A 12,310-nucleotide genomic window follows, 5' to 3' on the forward strand; every position below is an offset into this window, starting at 1 on the left:
GTGTCCACCTGGGCTGGTGCTGTCTGCTGTGTCCTCCTGGGCTGGTGCTGTCTACTGTGTCCACCTGGGCTGGTAGTGTGCTGCCTGTGTTATCAATCGCTGCTGCCTCCGTCAGGGGTGCTCTGGGCCTGAAGTTGTGGGCAAAAAAAATAAAAAAATCTATATAATAAAAAGTGTGTGGGTTTTTTGTGCGTGTGCGTTTGCCTACTTATTCAGACAGCAACCTAGTGCTGCCTGTGTCGTCAATCGCTGCTGCCTCAGTCAGGGGTGCTCTGTCTGTGCCCCAAGTTGTGGAGTTGTGGGCAAAAAAAAAAAATGTAAATCTATATAATAAGTGTATTTTGTGTGTGTGCGTTAGCCGCAACTTGGCTACACTATTGCTGCTTGCTTGGTGACTCTGCTGCAAGACCACAGTGAATCTGGAGGGCAGTCACATGGCAGGAGAGCAAGAACCACATGTTGTAGCTGCCGGCAGCAGTCATGATGATGCAAGGCCGTCAACGTCCTCGTCCTCTATGAAGGCCGATGCCCCAGGGCTTAAGTAAGGCCATGGACATGGAAAAGCAATTTCTTTTACTTTTATTATAGAAAAATCATTCTAAAGCCAAGTTGACTTTAGATAAACAAAAAATTGGCAATATGCCATCCACTACACGAAGTGGCAAGGAAAGGATAAGGCCTTGGCCTTTATTTATGACTGGTGGTTCTAGTGATGTTAGCCCTTCTGCTTGTTGTAGTAGTGGTGGTACTATAAAAAAAATTAAAGTGCTTAAGAAGAAGACAAGTAAGACCGCTCCGGAAGAACAAACGGTGTGCTCCGAGAAATCAAAATCACAAATCTCAGAGGAGAATCCAAGTGTGTCCGCGGTTGCCATGTGTGAGCCAGACCTTTCAAATGGTGTACTTGAGGATCCTCCTTCCAACATTTGTGTGCCCTCTGTAAATGTGGGGAAGGGCAGTCAACATATTGCTGACGTCATCGAGGATGCTTCTGTGGAATTGCACATGGAGGATGATGAGGATATTTTGGTAGTTGCCACTAAGGATGATGAGGATGTTGTTGATGCCGAGGATGTCATTTGTGTAAGTCAGGCAACATTTGTTGCCCATGGTATGAAGAAGCCCATTCATGTTGTCATGCCGGGGCAAAAGACAAAAAAAGTCCACTTCTCACGTGTGGAATTATTTCCACCCAAATCTGGCCAACAGTTGTCAAGCCATCTGTAACCGATGCCAAGCAAGAGTGAGTAGAGGTAGGGACCTTAACCATCTAGGAACCTCCTCCTTGTTACGTCACTTGGAGCGCATTCATCAAATTCCAAAGCGTATGCCGCCAAGTTCCAAAACTAAAAATGTAACAATCAGTCCAGTGTCACCTACATGCTCCCTCTCTGTGGGATCCAAGCGCCTTCAATCTCCACCACCAACACCTGCATCATCAACATCCTAATTCGTCATTGGAAGTAGTCCTGCTGCATCCAATGTTATAAGCATGATTGACTCCTCTCCTATCCGTGATTCCTCAGAAGGATCCTTGATAACTATGCAGTTGCTGCTGTTGCTGTGAGTGGATCTTCATCCCAGAAAGGGACGAGGAGGAAGACTACTTGTAGTACTGTAACCAAACAATTAACTGTCAAACAATCCTTTGCAAGGGCGAACAAGTATGACAGCAGTCACCCAGTTGCACAGCGGATTACTGATGATATAACAACAATGCTGGTATTAGATGTACGTCCAGTATCCGCCATTAATGCAGTGGGTTTTAGAGAGTTAATTGAGGTCCTGTGTCCCCGCTTCCAGATCCCTTCTAGATTCCACTTCACTAGAACAGCAATTCCCAGTCTGTACAAGGACATAAAAAAAACCAACTTATTAATGTCCTCCAAAATGCCGTTGTACCCACTGTCCACTTGACCACTGATATGTGGACAAGTGGGACAGGGCAAACTAAAGATTACATGACAGTAACAGCCCACTGGGTAGGTGAATTGCCTACAACAGCAATAGCATCTACCACATGCCAGCTGATTCTGAGGCAGGCTACTCTTTGTATAACTGGTTTCACTAAGAGGCATACCGCTGAGAACCTCTTTACTCAGGGAAATCATTGCAACATGGCTTACCCCACTTGGACTCTCCTTGGTATTTGTGATTTCTGACAATGCCAGCAATATTGTGAGAGCATTACATCTGGGCGAATTCCAACAAATCCCATGTTTTGCTCACACAATTTATTTGGTGGTGCAACATTTTTTTTAAAAATGACAGTGGCGTGCTGGAGATGCTCTGAGTGGCCCGGGATATTTTAGACATTTGGCAACTGCTCGTTGAAGATTGCATCACCAGCAGATACTGTTTAATTTGTCCTGCCATCAGCTGAAACAAGAGGTAGTAACTAGCGGAATTCTACCCTCTTTGCTTCAGCGGATGAAGGAGCAGCAAAAGGCCATCCAGGGCTACACAACAGCCTATGACATAGGCCGTGAAGCGGGAATGCACCTTACTCAAGCGCAGTGGAGAATAATTTCTGTGTTGTGCAAGGTTCTCAAACACTTTGAACTTGCCACACGTGAAGTTAGTTCAGACACTGCCAGCTTGAGTCAGGTCATTCCCCTCATCAGACTTTTGAAAAAACAGCTGGAGAAACTGAAGGAGGAGCTGAAATGGAGCAAGTACGCTAAGTATGTCGGACTGGTGGATCAAGCCTTTGATTCGCTTCACAAGGATCCAAGGGTCGTGAATCTCTTGAAATCAGATCAATATTTTTTGGCGACCATACTTGATCCTAGGTTTAAGTCATACCTTGTGTCTATTTTTGCAATGGACATAAATCTGAAAAGATGCAAAGAGCTGTTGGTAAAAAAATTGTCAGCTGAAGCGGCTCGTGACACGCCATCATCTCCTCCTTCAGTTTCTGCGGCTACCAGGAAAAAACTAAATTTTTCCTACAGAATTCCTGCTGGTCATGCAGATCAGTCACCAAAAAAATTACATCTGCTCGGGCCTGAGAGAACTTCCTACTAATAGTGACATGTCTACCGTGACTATGTCTGATACGGTCACCATTCACAGAATGGTGGATGACTATTTTAGGGATAACATCCAAATAGGCATGTCAGACAGTCCCTTTCAGTACGGGTAGGAAAAAGAGGCAATTTGGAATCCCTTACACAAACTGGCTTTGCTTTACTTAAGTTGCCCACCCTCCAGTGTGTACTCTGACACAGTTTTCAGCGCAGCCGGGAACCTTGTCAGTGATCGGCATAGGAGGTTACTTCCTCAAAATGTGGACAAGATGAACTTCATTAAAATGAATTACAAATTCCATGAGGAAGACCTCTACCAACAATTGCATCAAAAAAATACAGAGGTGCCTATGGTGGATTCCAGTGGGGACAACTTAATATTGTGTGAAGAAGAGGATGTACACACTGATGGGAATGACGAGGAAGACGACGACAACAACATCTGATGATGTCATTTAAAGCCAGTTTGTGTATGGGATCATTTCCATGTCCAATGCACATTGGCAGCTTGTTTTATGGGGGTCCAAACAAACCAATAATTTCAGCCACAATTGGCAGTCCTTGTCGCTGAAATGATTGGTTTGTTAAACTGTGAATGTCCTGTTTCATATACAACATAAGGGTGGCTGGGAGGGCCCAAGGACTATTCCATCTTGCACCTCTTTTCTCTGCATTATGTATTGTTTGGGGCATTGCTGTCTGACATTTTGAATTTGATTGTTTATGAATGTCCAGAAATTATAATGGCCACACTCAGCATCTCCTGTATGCCCCTTTCATTTTTTAAAAATGGCCACATGTTAGTGCGCCCACTGTTGTTGCTTAGTTAGCTAGCTGGATGCAACATTTTGGCCTTAGGACTAACCTAGATAAAAAATCAATATTGTGAGCTGTGAGGTGGTCAAAATTGACTTCAAATGACTGGGATTAAATATTATTAAGGTTAATAATACTGTAGGAACCAAATCAGGGCCAAATTATGTGGTTTTAACTGTTTTTATCATTTTGTAAAAAAAGATCCAGATCCAAAACCAAAACACGCAAGGGTGGTTTTGCAAAACCAGATCCAGATCCAAAACACGAATGAGATACAGAATCGGTATGAAATGCCGCCGGCCGCAGCGCCTGGCCGACAAAAGCAGAGTTCCCGGCAGCGGAAGCCCGACAGTGCTGGAAATCCCGATCGTCGCTAAGGTAAGTATAAACTAACCTAACCCCCTAACCCTCCTTAGGGGCGCCTAACCCTAACCTCTCCCCCAAGTGCCTAACCCTAATCCCCCCCTTCCCCGCTGCCTAAACCTAAGTCCCCTGGGGGGGTGCCTAACCCTATGCCTCCCTCCCCCTAGCCTAACCTTCCGGGGGGGTGCCTAACCCTGAGTCCCCCCTGGGTGCGCTAAACCTAACCCTCCCCCCCTCGCGGCTGTCCGCTCGCGGCGCCCAGCATCCCTATAGTGCAAAATGGGCTCCAATTCCGGCACCACCAGATAAAAAGGGAAACAGGCTGGAGTAACATTATGCTGCATTATTGATACCCCTTCAAACTATTTACAGCACCAACACTAGCCCTATACAAGCAAACATCATTATTTTATTATTTATCTACTAGCAGTTAGCGCCAGCTTTATCATTGGATTGCACTGCGATGAAATAAGCAGGATTATCATTAGGTACTAGAATATTTCCTTATAATTGAACCTCACTTTCCCCCAGCAGGAATGAAGCAGTCAAGGTTATTCATACAGTATGTATAAAGCCATGACAGCTTCTGTTAATCTTATTATCTACAGGAGAGTGATTTGTAAGTATGGAAACATCTGATATCACAGGAAAACTAATTAAGGTTGGAGCAAATTTTTATTTTCAAAATGTATTATTTTAAAACCTGTGCTGTGCACAGTTGGGAAATGAATGCTGTGTGTTTTATCATTGTACGGAGAGCTTTCGTCACACGCTATAAATGGCTTGTCCAATATCTCCAGACACTGCAAAACCTTACTAGCCAACATACTGGAAGCGGAGGCACCTCGATCTTTGCATATTTACAGTCATTCATTGGTAATTATAGAACATATCAAAGAAAATGTAAATTATTAAATTCAATTGTAGCCAATATCTTTGACATGATGATTATATAGTATTGCAAGGATTACTGATTGTAACTGATAGTATATGAACTTCTGTTTTTATGCAGGAAGTTAGGTGACCATGGGCGTGAATCAGCATTGTACACCAGGGTTGGACTGGCCCACAAGGGTACAGCGGAAATCCCCGGTGGGCCCCACTGCCTGAGGGCCCCACCACTTGCTCTAATGTCAGGTTCCAGACTGTGCACTTAAATTCAAATTTTTTACTTTATTAAAGGTTCAGTTACATGGACTCTAATGTCTGCCCAAGCCTCTGTAGTGGCTTGCCTCATACCCTGTGGTAACTGACTACACCCCAAAGCAAGGGCCCCAACCACTGCAATACCACTGGTGGGCCCTTCATGCTTCAGTCCGACACTGTTGTACGCTATTCGCAACGCCACTGCGTCTCATGTACGCAGCTTTAATGCCAAATAATTTTATTGCCACAGGAGGCGTCTTGTGTAAATAGACTGCTCCGGATGGCTTCTAAGATTTTTTGCTGCATCTGAGGACACAGCTATCGGATCACTTGCGTGAACATCGGCCTTCTGAGTAACCCTCAGGTACACCTTCGGGTTACTCAGGGTAGACATGTAACTCAGGCTGCCGGGGCCAGTGAAGCTGTGCCACCGCCTGTTCCCCGCCCCCAGACGGCCAAAACATGTCAATCATGCTGCGGCTTAGAAGGCACTGTGACCTCCGTCACAGACACAGATTGGCGCGGCGCAGTACAGATCCTGCACATGTGCAATCATCAGAGTTGTACGTAAAGCATCGGGTTTGCGCAGAACTCTGAAACAGGCCTCACGTCTATTTGATCTTACTCCATTTCATTAAGAAGCTGGACATAGAAAGTATATTTTGTCATGTGTACCCTTGTTCACAAGAGCTTACAATGTGAAAAATGAAGGCTAGTGAAATAAAGTTTGATGCGACAGATTGTTTCAGTGGTGAGGGTCAATTGTAAAACAGCTTGGATCGGTGGGTAAAGGTCCCCTAGTCTGGGCAAAGTTAAAAGAGCTAATTGGAGATGGCCAGTGAGGAAGAGAGAGTGGGCGCAAAGCGGAGATTATGTTTGGAGTAGCCCTTTTGTGGGTCAGGTACATGGGTGAGACACTGTAGAGTGATTTGTATACTTACAACAGCTTCTGTTTAGTCAGCAATAAGAGCCACGGATAAAAGATCATGAGTGAAGAGATTTGATATGGATGCTGACCAAAGCCAGCAACCTGTTACACAGCTCCTAATGTCCAGCATTGTTCCTACCCCCATCTTCAGTTACTGCAGAGCAAACTACGCAGTCACTTGGAGTAATACTGTATGCTGAAGCAAAGCAAACAAGTATCAGGGTCCAAGGGTTTTGGATGCACATTCAGGGCCTGATTCAGAGCCGAACGCTCTGACCAGAGCGCTCGCTCTGAATCAGGGCCCTCCTCCATGAAAATGGAGCGTCCTCCTGGATGCTGGCATAGCTGTGGGTGACCACCCACAGCTTATGCGAGCGTCCATGATGATTGTCGCGATGGTCTTGACCATCGCGACCATCGGGCTTGCGACGGAGACCCTGCAGTAGGGTCTCGCTGCCGCAAGCCCTGGAGTGATTTTGGCTCTATCAGAGCCAAAATCACTTCCACTGACATCACTAGTGATGTCAGTGGGGCCGGCTTCAGACAGTAGGCGTTCCCATGGGAACGCCTCCGTCTGGCAACCACGCCCCTGGCACGCCTACCAAAGGGGGCGTGCTGTCAATCAACATCGACACACGCCCCCTTTGGTGCGAGACCCGGAGCGACGGAGAGCCCGGAGCGTATCCAGGTCTCGCGCATGCACGCGACAGAGCTCCCTCCGTCGTGCGCATGCGCAGTGGGGCAACATCGACCCGCTTGCGAGTGTCCTGCGCTCGCGAGCGGGTCTGAATGACCCCCTCAGATCAAACATACCCGATATAGAACATGATGGCACAAAGTACAGTCTGGATTTTGGAGATGTACAATGCAGAGCCCAATGTACCACATATTGCCCAGTCCCTGTTGCTCTATTGAACACTATGTGGTTAATCCAATTAGGTGCAAGTTGGGAACTGTGAGCCGTTTTCATGGTGAATTTCAGTTGCAATCCAATTCCAAGCTTGAATTGATTTTTCAGAGGGAATTAGCTTATTTTTGACCAGGTGAATAGGTAGGGAAAAGCTTTATTTTAAGGTACAAATGCTGGGATACAGTGCAGAACCTCTGGTACACCCCTTCCAATGAATAATCATGCACTTGGAGGGGTTTAATTAGCATAATTTGGCTAATAAAGCCATGTCAGTTATCAGGTGACTTTCTCTAAAAAGCTCCATAATGGGTTAAATGATGTGAGACAGGTACGTGGAGGTGTAAATGATGTGAGACAGGTACGTGGAGGTGTAAATATGGGAGACGGGTACGTGGAGGTGTGAATGACGTGGGACGGGTACGTGGAGGTGTGAATGACGTGGGACGGGTACGTGGAGGTGTGAATGACGTGGGACGGGTACGTGGAGGTGTGAATGACGTGGGACGGGTACGTGGAGGTGTGAATGACGTGGGACGGGTACGTGGAGGTGTGAATGACGTGGGACGGGTATGTGGAGGTGTGAATGATGTGGGATGGGTATGTGGAGGTGTTGTATTGATGAGAGAGGGGTTCTAAAGCTTTCTATATGGTCCTACTATCTCTGGCCAATTTTTGGTGGTCCAGCATGCTTCCCCATTTTTCATGCTCTTCTCCCAGTTTGCTTTTTGTACGAAATTTGCACAACCTCACCATAAGTAGCACAAATTGGCATTTCCAATTGCGCATTTATCAGGGGCGTACATTAATGCGAAGTGTGCATATTTCATGAAACAAATTTTCATTTGCAAACTCGCACCTAATTGGATTGAGCCCTATAGATCCTAATCCCTACTGACCTACAACAGAGCCCATTTCCTAATAACTAATGGCTACCTTCATTCACTCTGTCCTGTCTGGTCTCTGAACAGCAAATTTGGCTCATAGTGGTTTCCACTCCAGGGTTGAAGTCACACAGCCAGTTGTTGTTCAGTAGTGTACAGGAAACTGTTTGCTTTGAGCCAGTAACAGAATAGACACATGACATTGTCTGCCTTCAGTAGGCTGATAGTGGCTCCATGACCCCTTGTTCGCTGCAGTCAGTGAGCACTTTTCTGAGTTAACATTGGCAGTGAGAGATGGCTGGGGGCTCTGAGGTATGGGTGGAGGAGAATGCTTCACATCTTTTCACACTGTCCCTGGCTTGGGGATTTAAATTTTGAGACAGAATTTTGGGAATAGGGGTTGGTATCTCTGTAGCTTAGTCCATTGGCAGGTTTCCATATCAATCATTTAAAATGCATCAAATACCCAGGTGCTTTATTTTATTACAGTTCACATGTATGCTGCTTGTTTAACATCCAAGGCTGGTCTGACAACCCAAGACACAAGCCATTATATATTATGCATTAAGAGGAGTACACATGACCTGACAGTACTGCAGAATACACAGAACTGTCCACATGCCAGCAATACACACAGCATATCTCAGCAGTGTTACTATAAACATATAAATATATATAGAAAAACAAAGAAGACTACAGCGCCATATGAAGGGAGAATTTAATAAAACCTAAAATTATTGTAATTATGTGCATAAATTCTATAAAGTAACCATAAATTGAAAACACCAACTGATAACAGGAATATATAGCATTCCCCAACAGTATGGGTGTCAGCTCAAATAGTAGAAATGTAACAGTGGTAGTCTGTTACGTGGATAGAAATAGGAATATTAGAACTGAAATAGAGCGCCCACCGTGCTTGTATATCTTGTGTATGTGTATATGAACAAAAACTCTACAATTTAAACAAAAAATTGTTAAAGTGCATGAATAAAACCCTGTGATTAATTACTAAACCCCTATAATTCTTCGTGTCCTAGGCATCTAACAATGAAGCAAGTAGGTATATTTTTATATATGAAAGTGCAAACGACGTGCAGAGAAAAATAAATACTGAAATTTGATTGTGCCCTCAATTGTGCAAATTACAAACATCTTTAAATATATGTATAAAAAGAAATTTAATCTGACTTAATAAAAATATTTCTGTATATTTTTCATAAAGACAAGACCTAGACCCAAACATGTACAGCCATTGCCAAAAGTTTTGAGATTGACACAAGTATTTGTTTTCACAAAGTCTGCTGCTTCAGTGTTTTTGGCCTTTTTGCCAGATGTTACTATGGTATACTGAAGTAAAATTACAAGCATGTCAAAGGCTTTTATTGACAATCACATTAAGTTTATGCACAGAGTCAACCCTTTTTTTTTCCCCCAAGACCTCTGCAATTCGCCCTGGCATGCTGTCAGTCAAATTCTGGGCCACATACTGACTGATGGCCGTCTGTTTTTGCCTAATCAATGCTTGGAGTTTGTCAGAATTTGTGGGTTTTTGTTTGTCCACCCGCCTCTTGAGGATTGACCACAAGTTCTCAGTGGGAATAAGGTCTGGGAAGTTTCCTGGCCATAGACCCAAAATTTTGATGTTATGTTCCCTGAGCCACTTAGTTATCACTTTTGCCTTATGGCAAGGTGCTCCATCATGCTGGAAAAGGCATTTTTCGTCCCCAAACTGTTCTTGGATGGTTGGGAGAAGTTGCTCTTGGAGAATGTTTTGGTACCATTCTTTATTCATGGCTGTGTTCTTAGGCAATATTGTGAGTGATCCCACTCCCTTGGCTGAGAAGCAACCCCACACATGAATGGTCTCAGGATGCTTTACTGTTGGCATGACACAGGACGAAGACTTTTGGAGGATGGCCTGGTGTCAAGAAGTGCAGCAAAGAAGCCTCTTCTCTCCAGGAAAAACATCAGGGACAGACTGATATTCTGCAAAAGGTACAGGGATTAGACTGCTGAGTACTGGGGTAAAATTATTTTCTCTGATGAATCCCCTTTCAGATTGTTTGGGGCATCTGGAAAAACGCTTTTCCGGAGAAGGAAAGGTGAGCGCTACAATCAGTCCTGTGTCATGCCAACAGTAAAGCTTTGTGAAAACCAATACTTGTGTCATTCTCAAAACTTTTGGCCATGGCTGTAGGGCAATATGCACATAGGGTCCACATAATAGAAGGTTTTAAAAAAAAAAATACAAAAATAAAATACATAAAACATTGCATATAATAGTAATAAAAAAAAAAACGGCTTATCTGGCAAACAATGGTAAGTTCATGAAAGGTAGAATAAAGGACCCACCAACGCGTTTCATCTGGGTATCAGACTTCTATAAGGGAATCCTTATATAAAAAATATACGTACTTGTCACATTATTAGATGCCTAGGACACTAAGAATTTCAGGGGTTTAGTAAGTAGCAACAGGGTTGTATTCATGCACTTTGCACTTTAAATAACTATTTTTTGTTTGAAGTGTAGAGTTTTTATTCATATACACATACACAAGGTATACAAGCACGGTGGGTGCTCTATTTCAGCTAATATTCATATATATATATATATATATATATATATTTATTTATATAGTATCCCCAAAATGTTTCTAGAGAACAGAACAGCCCATCTTATACCAGCTCAGCCCCTTGCTGCTTCATCTCACACTGTTCTGCAGTTGCTGTTTCATGTGAGCAGACTTTCATTTTCGAGCCCTTGGGGTAGATTTACTAAAGCTTCTAAAACAGACAAGTTAGGATGTTGCCCATAGCAACCAACCAGGGGTGTTTCTAGAGAGGAGGGGGCCCGTGTGCAGTCTCCAACATGGGCCCCCTCCTCTCCGCCCGGCGGGGGGCAGCGCACTGACCTGTGTTCGGCCAGCGCCGGAGTTATAGAGTCTGGACACTAGAGCGTGCCCAGAGTCTATAGTATCTGCACAGGTCACCGCGAAAATGGCCACGGTGGCCATTTTCCCTGTACTATGCATGCGCAAACAATGTTAAAATGGCCACTGCAGCCATTTTCCAGTCGTTTTACAGCACCGGACCCCGCGCCGATGTGGGACTCCAGAGAGGTAATGGGTGCAGGGTGTGTGGTGTGGGGCCCCTCTGGACCCAGGGGCCCATGTTCCCCGCACACCCTGCACCCATTATAGATACGCCCCTGCAACCAACCAGATTCTGTCTATCATGTTATAGAATATTCTTGATAGATGCTAGGTAGAATCGGATTGGATGCTATAGAAAATACTTCCACTTTTCATTTTTAGAAATTTTAGTAAATCTACATAGTGTTATTTTGTAGTTTTTGTAATGGTTAGTGGTTGAAGGTCCCAATAGGTGCTTCACAGTACTGCTTGCAGCATGAGCTTGGGCTAGGGATCGTCCATGAATATCAATATTCCAGTTCCGAAATGGTCCAATTTCTAATCAGTACAAGCAATATGTTGGCTGAAACAATATTTGCTCTGTTTGCTCTTTCAAAGAAGTGTTCTGCTGCGTTCTGTGAATGAAGATGGTCTTCCCTGACAATAATCATATTTATTGAAGTAACACAGGGGTGAAGCTAGGTGGAAGGCAGGGGATGTGGTGCCCAAGGGAAGGATGTTGTGTTTTGGACGTCCTCCTGTTCCCGTTTCCATGGTGCTCCAGCAGACTCGACAAGATCTCACCAATACTTGCAGGCTATTACATTACCCCTGGGAGAGCCTGGACACAGTCTCTCAAGTTGACTGTGTCTCCATGTCCAGCAAGAAGGACTACAAGAAGGTGAGTGTGACTTGGGGCTGAAGCTTTTCTGTGAGCAGAGTTCTGGGGGTGCAGTGGACTGTATTGGGTCAGAGGCATATAGAAATTATCTATTCCTACATAAACATAGCTTCTCAACTGAAATGCAGGGAACACCTCCAGTAATACATATTGTGTTCTGGTACATCTGCATTTCAATGCTTTATTGGTCTTAATTAAGATGAAGGGTTTTTGTTTTATGAGACTGAGGGAGTGTAACACATCGGGGTACAGGTCCCCGTTACCGGGTCTGGCGGTGTTACTTCCTTCTGTGTCCCTGCTGTCCGCTTGCAGTATTCCTGAGATCTATGGTCACTTATCTGTAAATATGGCTGATGTTCCATTCCTGCAAGTTCCTGCTGTCTGCATCATGGGCACCGCCATCTTGCACTATATCACATGA

This window comes from Taudactylus pleione, unplaced genomic scaffold, assembly GCF_031769625.1.
Source record: "Taudactylus pleione unplaced genomic scaffold, aTauple2 ptg000518l, whole genome shotgun sequence".
Taxonomy (NCBI): Eukaryota; Metazoa; Chordata; class Amphibia; order Anura; family Myobatrachidae; genus Taudactylus; species Taudactylus pleione.